The 13468-nt window shown below is 34.0% G+C and overlaps 11 non-coding genes across 11 annotated transcripts; 5 read left to right on the top strand and 6 right to left on the bottom strand.

Moving 5' to 3' along the window:
* Window positions 1-651: 651 nt before the first annotated feature.
* Window positions 652-723, bottom strand: TRNAQ-UUG (transfer RNA glutamine (anticodon UUG)). Its single transcript has one exon. It is a non-coding gene; the product is annotated as a tRNA-Gln (tRNA).
* Window positions 724-2270: 1547 nt separating this feature from the next.
* Window positions 2271-2342, top strand: TRNAQ-CUG (transfer RNA glutamine (anticodon CUG)). The gene has a single exon. It is a non-coding gene; the product is annotated as a tRNA-Gln (tRNA).
* An 825-nt stretch (window positions 2343-3167) lies between these two features.
* Window positions 3168-3239, bottom strand: TRNAQ-UUG (transfer RNA glutamine (anticodon UUG)). Its single transcript has one exon. It is a non-coding gene; the product is annotated as a tRNA-Gln (tRNA).
* A 1547-nt stretch (window positions 3240-4786) lies between these two features.
* On the top strand, window positions 4787-4858 carry TRNAQ-CUG (transfer RNA glutamine (anticodon CUG)). Its single transcript has one exon. It is a non-coding gene; the product is annotated as a tRNA-Gln (tRNA).
* Window positions 4859-5683: 825 nt separating this feature from the next.
* Window positions 5684-5755, bottom strand: TRNAQ-UUG (transfer RNA glutamine (anticodon UUG)). Its single transcript has one exon. It is a non-coding gene; the product is annotated as a tRNA-Gln (tRNA).
* Window positions 5756-7302: 1547 nt separating this feature from the next.
* TRNAQ-CUG (transfer RNA glutamine (anticodon CUG)) lies at window positions 7303-7374 on the top strand. Its single transcript has one exon. It is a non-coding gene; the product is annotated as a tRNA-Gln (tRNA).
* An 825-nt stretch (window positions 7375-8199) lies between these two features.
* TRNAQ-UUG (transfer RNA glutamine (anticodon UUG)) lies at window positions 8200-8271 on the bottom strand. The gene has a single exon. It is a non-coding gene; the product is annotated as a tRNA-Gln (tRNA).
* A 1547-nt stretch (window positions 8272-9818) lies between these two features.
* On the top strand, window positions 9819-9890 carry TRNAQ-CUG (transfer RNA glutamine (anticodon CUG)). Its single transcript has one exon. It is a non-coding gene; the product is annotated as a tRNA-Gln (tRNA).
* An 825-nt stretch (window positions 9891-10715) lies between these two features.
* TRNAQ-UUG (transfer RNA glutamine (anticodon UUG)) lies at window positions 10716-10787 on the bottom strand. The gene has a single exon. It is a non-coding gene; the product is annotated as a tRNA-Gln (tRNA).
* A 1547-nt stretch (window positions 10788-12334) lies between these two features.
* TRNAQ-CUG (transfer RNA glutamine (anticodon CUG)) lies at window positions 12335-12406 on the top strand. The gene has a single exon. It is a non-coding gene; the product is annotated as a tRNA-Gln (tRNA).
* An 825-nt stretch (window positions 12407-13231) lies between these two features.
* Window positions 13232-13303, bottom strand: TRNAQ-UUG (transfer RNA glutamine (anticodon UUG)). The gene has a single exon. It is a non-coding gene; the product is annotated as a tRNA-Gln (tRNA).
* Window positions 13304-13468: the final 165 nt, after the last annotated feature.

Genomic DNA, 13468 nt, shown 5'->3' with positions numbered 1-13468 from the left:
CATAAATATTGAAGCTGAACCTAGAAACTGTTCTTTCACATCCACATTGTAAACATGAGTTTATTTTCCTTTCTCATCTATATGGCCAGTAATGAGATAGTTCATTTTTGCTGATTTCTTAGCTGACAACATGCTGGACTTACACAGTGCATTTCATTGTGAATTTCTTTGAAAGTGAATTTCAGATTCACACCTTTGACATGTCTTTCAAAAGATTCAACTTTATTGGTTGTGGAATTACTGTTGAAAATCAGTGTGTAAAATCTTTGTACGTCTGAATTTCAAGATTATTATTCAAACTGCACATCTTCGGTCACCGTAATACAAAGTTTGGCTCCTCAAGTTTTGTTTTAATGAACGCTTTGCAATTAAAAAGTTCCTTGTTCCCCTTATCAATAACAGTAAGATTTTAAAAAGTAATGTCGTGCATCAGGCCCCTGTGATGAGTTTGAGAAACCAGAGTGAGTTTGTAAAATCTCTCATTATTTTGAGCCATTTAGTTTCCAGGTATTGTAAAAATTCTATTATTTGCTCACATCTAGTAAACTTTTAGAGTATAATCAATAAATTAATTTTTCACCCTACCGGTATTAGATATGTGATATTAATGAATACACTTGAAAGAAAATGATTTGGTCAAGAGTCATAAAATGGTCCCACCGAGATTTGAACTCGGATCATTGGATTCAAAGTCCAAAGTGCTAACCATTACACCATGGAACCTCCCATGTGAAAGGAGCGCAAACTGCTGCAGCAATGTGGAAATGTCAAAGTTTTTAATATTCTACTGTCAAAGAGAAACTGAATTGGATTGCTTTCCTATTCTGGTAAACTTTTGCATATTGAACTATGTTGGGGAAGGATGTTGCCCAAAAGACTCAAATAACGTTATAACTCTGTTGAACAGTGGTTTTTACGTGAGATAATATTTTTCAATGAAAGATAAGTTGCCCCCTGAGGCAAATCTCTTCTGTCAAAATGGATAGCTCACCCTGGTAGGGGAGGGTGGATGGTGTCATGGTTAGCACTCTGGACTCTGAAAACGGGGATCTGAGTACAAATTTCAGTGGGACTTATCTGAACTTTACAATTTTCTTTTCCATTCAGTTCTTAGAAGTTTTATTTGGAACAACATCACATTTACTTATAAACATGTAAAAATCAACCTGTACATATGTATCTCTGTATATATAGCTATATGTCTCTGTATATTTATAGGAAAATATAAACATATAGATTATAAAAATAAATATAATTAGTGGAGGTGAAAATCATGAACAGTTGTTGCCTCTCAGCATTTGAAACATGAGTTTCTACTTCTTTCTCTTTTATATGTCCTGAAATTGAGATAGTCACTTTTTACTCATTATTGATCCAACAATACAGTTGATGTATACAAAGCATATCATATGATTTGTGAATAAAGTTCAAAAATGAGAATTTGATCAGTACCTGTGATGCCTCCGACCAAAAGCTTATATTTTACGATTGGAGATCAACTGTTGTAAATCAGCATGAAAAACATTTTCTTTTCACGATTTCCATACTAATATAAAACAACATTTTTACTAGCTGAATGAGATCATCATTTGGGTTCCTCTATGTGTGATTGAAGAAAACTTCTCATTCAAAATGTGCTATTTTCGCCTTATCAATAGCAGGAAAGCTTAAAAAAGTGATGCTGTGAATCACCCGTCTGAAATGCGTTTGAGAAAATCAGGATATGATTTTATAATGGCTAACTACTTTGTGAAGAAATTTGATGTCAAAGTATTGTAAAGTTTGTATTGATGTAACTTGTTCAAGCTGATGGACATTTTGAAAGCATTCAATAATTGACTCTTTCAACCTACTGGTGTTGGATTTGAGCTATCAATGAACAAAGATGAAGAAATGGAAAAGCTCAAGAGTAATAAAAAAAGTCCCTCCAAGGTCTCAAATCGGATCATTGGATGCAAAGTCCAAATTGCCAACCATTGCTCTATGGAGCCACCCATGCAGGAGACAGAGACATTGCTTCAGTAGTCTGGAAATGTAGACTGTTTAATTATGCTACAGGCAAAGATGAACATTGTGATATAACTTTTATATTCTGATAAACATTTGAATATTTAACACTTTTATAGAGAATATAGCGAAAAGAATCAAATCACATTAAAGCTCTATCCACTATGACCATTCAAATGAGATATCTTTGTATCAATATAAGAGAAGGCCATCACTGATGCGCTCTCTTTTGTCTCAATGGAAAAGTCACTCTTGTGTGAGAGGGTTCCATGGTGTAATGGTTAGCACTCTGGACTCTGAATCCAGCGATCCGAGTTCAAATCTCGGTGGGACCTACTACAATTATGAGATTCACTGTTTAACTCATTTTTTAGAATTTGGTCTAGAAAAAACCTAATATCAATGTTTTATACTGATGCGTATGAACGCATAAGTATGTATAGATGCATACATAGCTTTATCCGTCTAGATAGCTGTTAGACAATATGAACATATCAATTATTCATAAACATAAATATTGAAGCTGAACCTAGAAACTGTTCTTTCACATCCACATTGTAAACATGAGTTTATTTTCCTTTCTCATCTATATGGCCAGTAATGAGATAGTTCATTTTTGCTGATTTCTTAGCTGACAACATGCTGGACTTACACAGTGCATTTCATTGTGAATTTCTTTGAAAGTGAATTTCAGATTCACACCTTTGACATGTCTTTCAAAAGATTCAACTTTATTGGTTGTGGAATTACTGTTGAAAATCAGTGTGTAAAATCTTTGTACGTCTGAATTTCAAGATTATTATTCAAACTGCACATCTTCGGTCACCGTAATACAAAGTTTGGCTCCTCAAGTTTTGTTTTAATGAACGCTTTGCAATTAAAAAGTTCCTTGTTCCCCTTATCAATAACAGTAAGATTTTAAAAAGTAATGTCGTGCATCAGGCCCCTGTGATGAGTTTGAGAAACCAGAGTGAGTTTGTAAAATCTCTCATTATTTTGAGCCATTTAGTTTCCAGGTATTGTAAAAATTCTATTATTTGCTCACATCTAGTAAACTTTTAGAGTATAATCAATAAATTAATTTGTCACCCTACCGGTATTAGATATGTGATATTAATGAATACACTTGAAAGAAAATGATTTGGTCAAGAGTCATAACATGGTCCCACCGAGATTTGAACTCGGATCATTGGATTCAAAGTCCAAAGTGCTAACCATTACACCATGGAACCTCCCATGTGAAAGGAGCGCAAACTGCTGCAGCAATGTGGAAATGTCAAAGTTTTTAATATTCTACTGTCAAAGAGAAACTGAATTGGATTGCTTTCCTATTCTGGTAAACTTTTGCATATTGAACTATGTTGGGGAAGGATGTTGCCCAAAAGACTCAAATAACGTTATAACTCTGTTGAACAGTGGTTTTTACGTGAGATAATATTTTTCAATGAAAGATAAGTTGCCCCCTGAGGCAAATCTCTTCTGTCAAAATGGAAAGCTCACCCTGGTAGGGGAGGGTGGATGGTGTCATGGTTAGCACTCTGGACTCTGAAAACGGGGATCTGAGTACAAATTTCAGTGGGACTTATCTGAACTTTACAATTTTCTTTTCCATTCAGTTCTTAGAAGTTTTATTTGGAACAACATCACATTTACTTATAAACATGTAAAAATCAACCTGTACATATGTATCTCTGTATATATAGCTATATGTCTCTGTATATTTATAGGAAAATATAAACATATAGATTATAAAAATAAATATAATTAGTGGAGGTGAAAATCATGAACAGTTGTTGCCTCTCAGCATTTGAAACATGAGTTTCTACTTCTTTCTCTTTTATATGTCCTGAAATTGAGATAGTCACTTTTTACTCATTATTGATCCAACAATACAGTTGATGTATACAAAGCATATCATATGATTTGTGAATAAAGTTCAAAAATGAGAATTTGATCAGTACCTGTGATGCCTCCGACCAAAAGCTTATATTTTACGATTGGAGATCAACTGTTGTAAATCAGCATGAAAAACATTTTCTTTTCACGATTTCCATACTAATATAAAACAACATTTTTACTAGCTGAATGAGATCATCATTTGGGTTCCTCTATGTGTGATTGAAGAAAACTTCTCATTCAAAATGTGCTATTTTCGCCTTATCAATAGCAGGAAAGCTTAAAAAAGTGATGCTGTGAATCACCCGTCTGAAATGCGTTTGAGAAAATCAGGATATGATTTTATAATGGCTAACTACTTTGTGAAGAAATTTGATGTCAAAGTATTGTAAAGTTTGTATTGATGTAACTTGTTCAAGCTGATGGACATTTTGAAAGCATTCAATAATTGACTCTTTCAACCGACTGGTGTTGGATTTGAGCTATCAATGAACAAAGATGAAGAAATGGAAAAGCTCAAGAGTAATAAAAAAAGTCCCTCCAAGGTCTCAAATCGGATCATTGGATGCAAAGTCCAAATTGCCAACCATTGCTCTATGGAGCCACCCATGCAGGAGACAGAGACATTGCTTCAGTAGTCTGGAAATGTAGACTGTTTAATTATGCTACAGGCAAAGATGAACATTGTGATATAACTTTTATATTCTGATAAACATTTGAATATTTAACACTTTTATAGAGAATATAGCGAAAAGAATCAAATCACATTAAAGCTCTATCCACTATGACCATTCAAATGAGATATCTTTGTATCAATATAAGAGAAGGCCATCACTGATGCGCTCTCTTTTGTCTCAATGGAAAAGTCACTCTTGTGTGAGAGGGTTCCATGGTGTAATGGTTAGCACTCTGGACTCTGAATCCAGCGATCCGAGTTCAAATCTCGGTGGGACCTACTACAATTATGAGATTCACTGTTTAACTCATTTTTTAGAATTTGGTCTAGAAAAAACCTAATATCAATGTTTTATACTGATGCGTATGAACGCATAAGTATGTATAGATGCATACATAGCTTTATCCGTCTAGATAGCTGTTAGACAATATGAACATATCAATTATTCATAAACATAAATATTGAAGCTGAACCTAGAAACTGTTCTTTCACATCCACATTGTAAACATGAGTTTATTTTCCTTTCTCATCTATATGGCCAGTAATGAGATAGTTCATTTTTGCTGATTTCTTAGCTGACAACATGCTGGACTTACACAGTGCATTTCATTGTGAATTTCTTTGAAAGTGAATTTCAGATTCACACCTTTGACATGTCTTTCAAAAGATTCAACTTTATTGGTTGTGGAATTACTGTTGAAAATCAGTGTGTAAAATCTTTGTACGTCTGAATTTCAAGATTATTATTCAAACTGCACATCTTCGGTCACCGTAATACAAAGTTTGGCTCCTCAAGTTTTGTTTTAATGAACGCTTTGCAATTAAAAAGTTCCTTGTTCCCCTTATCAATAACAGTAAGATTTTAAAAAGTAATGTCGTGCATCAGGCCCCTGTGATGAGTTTGAGAAACCAGAGTGAGTTTGTAAAATCTCTCATTATTTTGAGCCATTTAGTTTCCAGGTATTGTAAAAATTCTATTATTTGCTCACATCTAGTAAACTTTTAGAGTATAATCAATAAATTATTTTGTCACCCTACCGGTATTAGATATGTGATATTAATGAATACACTTGAAAGAAAATGATTTGGTCAAGAGTCATAAAATGGTCCCACCGAGATTTGAACTCGGATCATTGGATTCAAAGTCCAAAGTGCTAACCATTACACCATGGAACCTCCCATGTGAAAGGAGCGCAAACTGCTGCAGCAATGTGGAAATGTCAAAGTTTTTAATATTCTACTGTCAAAGAGAAACTGAATTGGATTGCTTTCCTATTCTGGTAAACTTTTGCATATTGAACTATGTTGGGGAAGGATGTTGCCCAAAAGACTCAAATAACGTTATAACTCTGTTGAACAGTGGTTTTTACGTGAGATAATATTTTTCAATGAAAGATAAGTTGCCCCCTGAGGCAAATCTCTTCTGTCAAAATGGAAAGCTCACCCTGGTAGGGGAGGGTGGATGGTGTCATGGTTAGCACTCTGGACTCTGAAAACGGGGATCTGAGTACAAATTTCAGTGGGACTTATCTGAACTTTACAATTTTCTTTTCCATTCAGTTCTTAGAAGTTTTATTTGGAACAACATCACATTTACTTATAAACATGTAAAAATCAACCTGTACATATGTATCTCTGTATATATAGCTATATGTCTCTGTATATTTATAGGAAAATATAAACATATAGATTATAAAAATAAATATAATTAGTGGAGGTGAAAATCATGAACAGTTGTTGCCTCTCAGCATTTGAAACATGAGTTTCTACTTCTTTCTCTTTTATATGTCCTGAAATTGAGATAGTCACTTTTTACTCATTATTGATCCAACAATACAGTTGATGTATACAAAGCATATCATATGATTTGTGAATAAAGTTCAAAAATGAGAATTTGATCAGTACCTGTGATGCCTCCGACCAAAAGCTTATATTTTACGATTGGAGATCAACTGTTGTAAATCAGCATGAAAAACATTTTCTTTTCACGATTTCCATACTAATATAAAACAACATTTTTACTAGCTGAATGAGATCATCATTTGGGTTCCTCTATGTGTGATTGAAGAAAACTTCTCATTCAAAATGTGCTATTTTCGCCTTATCAATAGCAGGAAAGCTTAAAAAAGTGATGCTGTGAATCACCCGTCTGAAATGCGTTTGAGAAAATCAGGATATGATTTTATAATGGCTAACTACTTTGTGAAGAAATTTGATGTCAAAGTATTGTAAAGTTTGTATTGATGTAACTTGTTCAAGCTGATGGACATTTTGAAAGCATTCAATAATTGACTCTTTCAACCTACTGGTGTTGGATTTGAGCTATCAATGAACAAAGATGAAGAAATGGAAAAGCTCAAGAGTAATAAAAAAAGTCCCTCCAAGGTCTCAAATCGGATCATTGGATGCAAAGTCCAAATTGCCAACCATTGCTCTATGGAGCCACCCATGCAGGAGACAGAGACATTGCTTCAGTAGTCTGGAAATGTAGACTGTTTAATTATGCTACAGGCAAAGATGAACATTGTGATATAACTTTTATATTCTGATAAACATTTGAATATTTAACACTTTTATAGAGAATATAGCGAAAAGAATCAAATCACATTAAAGCTCTATCCACTATGACCATTCAAATGAGATATCTTTGTATCAATATAAGAGAAGGCCATCACTGATGCGCTCTCTTTTGTCTCAATGGAAAAGTCACTCTTGTGTGAGAGGGTTCCATGGTGTAATGGTTAGCACTCTGGACTCTGAATCCAGCGATCCGAGTTCAAATCTCGGTGGGACCTACTACAATTATGAGATTCACTGTTTAACTCATTTTTTAGAATTTGGTCTAGAAAAAACCTAATATCAATGTTTTATACTGATGCGTATGAACGCATAAGTATGTATAGATGCATACATAGCTTTATCCGTCTAGATAGCTGTTAGACAATATGAACATATCAATTATTCATAAACATAAATATTGAAGCTGAACCTAGAAACTGTTCTTTCACATCCACATTGTAAACATGAGTTTATTTTCCTTTCTCATCTATATGGCCAGTAATGCGATAGTTCATTTTTGCTGATTTCTTAGCTGACAACATGCTGGACTTACATAGTGCATTTCATTGTGAATTTCTTTGAAAGTGAATTTCAGATTCACACCTTTGACATGTCTTTCAAAAGATTCAACTTTATTGGTTGTGGAATTACTGTTGAAAATCAGTGTGTAAAATCTTTGTACGTCTGAATTTCAAGATTATTATTCAAACTGCACATCTTCGGTCACCGTAATACAAAGTTTGGCTCCTCAAGTTTTGTTTTAATGAACGCTTTGCAATTAAAAAGTTCCTTGTTCCCCTTATCAATAACAGTAAGATTTTAAAAAGTAATGTCGTGCATCAGGCCCCTGTGATGAGTTTGAGAAACCAGAGTGAGTTTGTAAAATCTCTCATTATTTTGAGCCATTTAGTTTCCAGGTATTGTAAAAATTCTATTATTTGCTCACATCTAGTAAACTTTTAGAGTATAATCAATAAATTAATTTGTCACCCTACCGGTATTAGATATGTGATATTAATGAATACACTTGAAAGAAAATGATTTGGTCAAGAGTCATAAAATGGTCCCACCGAGATTTGAACTCGGATCATTGGATTCAAAGTCCAAAGTGCTAACCATTACACCATGGAACCTCCCATGTGAAAGGAGCGCAAACTGCTGCAGCAATGTGGAAATGTCAAAGTTTTTAATATTCTACTGTCAAAGAGAAACTGAATTGGATTGCTTTCCTATTCTGGTAAACTTTTGCATATTGAACTATGTTGGGGAAGGATGTTGCCCAAAAGACTCAAATAACGTTATAACTCTGTTGAACAGTGGTTTTTACGTGAGATAATATTTTTCAATGAAAGATAAGTTGCCCCCTGAGGCAAATCTCTTCTGTCAAAATGGATAGCTCACCCTGGTAGGGGAGGGTGGATGGTGTCATGGTTAGCACTCTGGACTCTGAAAACGGGGATCTGAGTACAAATTTCAGTGGGACTTATCTGAACTTTACAATTTTCTTTTCCATTCAGTTCTTAGAAGTTTTATTTGGAACAACATCACATTTACTTATAAACATGTAAAAATCAACCTGTACATATGTATCTCTGTATATATAGCTATATGTCTCTGTATATTTATAGGAAAATATAAACATATATATTATAAAAATAAATATAATTAGTGGAGGTGAAAATCATGAACAGTTGTTGCCTCTCAGCATTTGAAACATGAGTTTCTACTTCTTTCTCTTTTATATGTCCTGAAATTGAGATAGTCACTTTTTACTCATTATTGATCCAACAATACAGTTGATGTATACAAAGCATATCATATGATTTGTGAATAAAGTTCAAAAATGAGAATTTGATCAGTACCTGTGATGCCTCCGACCAAAAGCTTATATTTTACGATTGGAGATCAACTGTTGTAAATCAGCATGAAAAACATTTTCTTTTCACGATTTCCATACTAATATAAAACAACATTTTTACTAGCTGAATGAGATCATCATTTGGGTTCCTCTATGTGTGATTGAAGAAAACTTCTCATTCAAAATGTGCTATTTTCGCCTTATCAATAGCAGGAAAGCTTAAAAAAGTGATGCTGTGAATCACCCGTCTGAAATGCATTTGAGAAAATCAGGATATGATTTTATAATGGCTAACTACTTTGTGAAGAAATTTGATGTCAAAGTATTGTAAAGTTTGTATTGATGTAACTTGTTCAAGCTGATGGACATTTTGAAAGCATTCAATAATTGACTCTTTCAACCGACTGGTGTTGGATTTGAGCTATCAATGAACAAAGATGAAGAAATGGAAAAGCTCAAGAGTAATAAAAAAAGTCCCTCCAAGGTCTCAAATCGGATCATTGGATGCAAAGTCCAAATTGCCAACCATTGCTCTATGGAGCCACCCATGCAGGAGACAGAGACATTGCTTCAGTAGTCTGGAAATGTAGACTGTTTAATTATGCTACAGGCAAAGATGAACATTGTGATATAACTTTTATATTCTGATAAACATTTGAATATTTAACACTTTTATAGAGAATATAGCGAAAAGAATCAAATCACATTAAAGCTCTATCCACTATGACCATTCAAATGAGATATCTTTGTATCAATATAAGAGAAGGCCATCACTGATGCGCTCTCTTTTGTCTCAATGGAAAAGTCACTCTTGTGTGAGAGGGTTCCATGGTGTAATGGTTAGCACTCTGGACTCTGAATCCAGCGATCCGAGTTCAAATCTCGGTGGGACCTACTACAATTATGAGATTCACTGTTTAACTCATTTTTTAGAATTTGGTCTAGAAAAAACCTAATATCAATGTTTTATACTGATGCGTATGAACGCATAAGTATGTATAGATGCATACATAGCTTTATCCGTCTAGATAGCTGTTAGACAATATGAACATATCAATTATTCATAAACATAAATATTGAAGCTGAACCTAGAAACTGTTCTTTCACATCCACATTGTAAACATGAGTTTATTTTCCTTTCTCATCTATATGGCCAGTAATGCGATAGTTCATTTTTGCTGATTTCTTAGCTGACAACATGCTGGACTTACATAGTGCATTTCATTGTGAATTTCTTTGAAAGTGAATTTCAGATTCACACCTTTGACATGTCTTTCAAAAGATTCAACTTTATTGGTTGTGGAATTACTGTTGAAAATCAGTGTGTAAAATCTTTGTACGTCTGAATTTCAAGATTATTATTCAAACTGCACATCTTCGGTCACCGTAATACAAAGTTTGGCTCCTCAAGTTTTGTTTTAATGAACGCTTTGCAATTAAAAAGTTCCTTGTTCCCCTTATCAATAACAGTAAGATTTTAAAAAGTAATGTCGTGCATCAGGCCCCTGTGATGAGTTTGAGAAACCAGAGTGAGTTTGTAAAATCTCTCATTATTTTGAGCCATTTAGTTTCCAGGTATTGTAAAAATTCTATTATTTGCTCACATCTAGTAAACTTTTAGAGTATAATCAATAAATTAATTTGTCACCCTACCGGTATTAGATATGTGATATTAATGAATACACTTGAAAGAAAATGATTTGGTCAAGAGTCATAAAATGGTCCCACCGAGATTTGAACTCGGATCATTGGATTCAAAGTCCAAAGTGCTAACCATTACACCATGGAACCTCCCATGTGAAAGGAGCGCAAACTGCTGCAGCAATGTGGAAATGTCAAAGTTTTTAATATTCTACTGTCAAAGAGAAACTGAATTGGATTGCTTTCCTATTCTGGTAAACTTTTGCATATTGAACTATGTTGGGGAAGGATGTTGCCCAAAAGACTCAAATAACGTTATAACTCTGTTGAACAGTGGTTTTTACGTGAGATAATATTTTTCAATGAAAGATAAGTTGCCCCCTGAGGCAAATCTCTTCTGTCAAAATGGAAAGCTCACCCTGGTAGGGGAGGGTGGATGGTGTCATGGTTAGCACTCTGGACTCTGAAAACGGGGATCTGAGTACAAATTTCAGTGGGACTTATCTGAACTTTACAATTTTCTTTTCCATTCAGTTCTTAGAAGTTTTATTTGGAACAACATCACATTTACTTATAAACATGTAAAAATCAACCTGTACATATGTATCTCTGTATATATAGCTATATGTCTCTGTATATTTATAGGAAAATATAAACATATAGATTATAAAAATAAATATAATTAGTGGAGGTGAAAATCATGAACAGTTGTTGCCTCTCAGCATTTGAAACATGAGTTTCTACTTCTTTCTCTTTTATATGTCCTGAAATTGAGATAGTCACTTTTTACTCATTATTGATCCAACAATACAGTTGATGTATACAAAGCATATCATATGATTTGTGAATAAAGTTCAAAAATGAGAATTTGATCAGTACCTGTGATGCCTCCGACCAAAAGCTTATATTTTACGATTGGAGATCAACTGTTGTAAATCAGCATGAAAAACATTTTCTTTTCACGATTTCCATACTAATATAAAACAACATTTTTACTAGCTGAATGAGATCATCATTTGGGTTCCTCTATGTGTGATTGAAGAAAACTTCTCATTCAAAATGTGCTATTTTCGCCTTATCAATAGCAGGAAAGCTTAAAAAAGTGATGCTGTGAATCACCCGTCTGAAATGCGTTTGAGAAAATCAGGATATGATTTTATAATGGCTAACTACTTTGTGAAGAAATTTGATGTCAAAGTATTGTAAAGTTTGTATTGATGTAACTTGTTCAAGCTGATGGACATTTTGAAAGCATTCAATAATTGACTCTTTCAACCTACTGGTGTTGGATTTGAGCTATCAATGAACAAAGATGAAGAAATGGAAAAGCTCAAGAGTAATAAAAAAAGTCCCTCCAAGGTCTCAAATCGGATCATTGGATGCAAAGTCCAAATTGCCAACCATTGCTCTATGGAGCCACCCATGCAGGAGACAGAGACATTGCTTCAGTAGTCTGGAAATGTAGACTGTTTAATTATGCTACAGGCAAAGATGAACATTGTGATATAACTTTTATATTCTGATAAACATTTGAATATTTAACACTTTTATAGAGAATATAGCGAAAAGAATCAAATCACATTAAAGCTCTATCCACTATGACCATTCAAATGAGATATCTTTGTATCAATATAAGAGAAGGCCATCACTGATGCGCTCTCTTTTGTCTCAATGGAAAAGTCACTCTTGTGTGAGAGGGTTCCATGGTGTAATGGTTAGCACTCTGGACTCTGAATCCAGCGATCCGAGTTCAAATCTCGGTGGGACCTACTACAATTATGAGATTCACTGTTTAACTCATTTTTTAGAATTTGGTCTAGAAAAAACCTAATATCAATGTTTTATACTGATGCGTATGAACGCATAAGTATGTATAGATGCATACATAGCTTTATCCGTCTAGATAGCTGTTAGACAATATGAACATATCAATTATTCATAAACATAAATATTGAAGCTGAACCTAGAAACTGTTCTTTCACATCCACATTGTAAACATGAGTTTATTTTCCTTTCTCATCTATATGGCCAGTAATGCGATAGTTCATTTTTGCTGATTTCTTAGCTGACAACATGCTGGACTTACATAGTGCATTTCATTGTGAATTTCTTTGAAAGTGAATTTCAGATTCACACCTTTGACATGTCTTTCAAAAGATTCAACTTTATTGGTTGTGGAATTACTGTTGAAAATCAGTGTGTAAAATCTTTGTACGTCTGAATTTCAAGATTATTATTCAAACTGCACATCTTCGGTCACCGTAATACAAAGTTTGGCTCCTCAAGTTTTGTTTTAATGAACGCTTTGCAATTAAAAAGTTCCTTGTTCCCCTTATCAATAACAGTAAGATTTTAAAAAGTAATGTCGTGCATCAGGCCCCTGTGATGAGTTTGAGAAACCAGAGTGAGTTTGTAAAATCTCTCATTATTTTGAGCCATTTAGTTTCCAGGTATTGTAAAAATTCTATTATTTGCTCACATCTAGTAAACTTTTAGAGTATAATCAATAAATTAATTTGTCACCCTACCGGTATTAGATATGTGATATTAATGAATACACTTGAAAGAAAATGATTTGGTCAAGAGTCATAAAATGGTCCCACCGAGATTTGAACTCGGATCATTGGATTCAAAGTCCAAAGTGCTAACCATTACACCATGGAACCTCCCATGTGAAAGGAGCGCAAACTGCTGCAGCAATGTGGAAATGTCAAAGTTTTTAATATTCTACTGTCAAAGAGAAACTGAATTGGATTGCTTTCCTATTCTGGTAAACTTTTGCATATTGAACTATGTTGGGGAAGGATGTTGCCCAAAAGACTCAAATAACG

Source organism: Triturus cristatus, chromosome 5_2 (assembly GCF_964204655.1).
Source record: "Triturus cristatus chromosome 5_2, aTriCri1.1, whole genome shotgun sequence".
In the NCBI taxonomy this organism is placed as follows: Eukaryota; Metazoa; Chordata; class Amphibia; order Caudata; family Salamandridae; genus Triturus; species Triturus cristatus.
The sequence above is the reverse complement of the archived record's forward strand: the minus strand, read 5'-3'. Positions and strand labels throughout refer to the sequence as shown.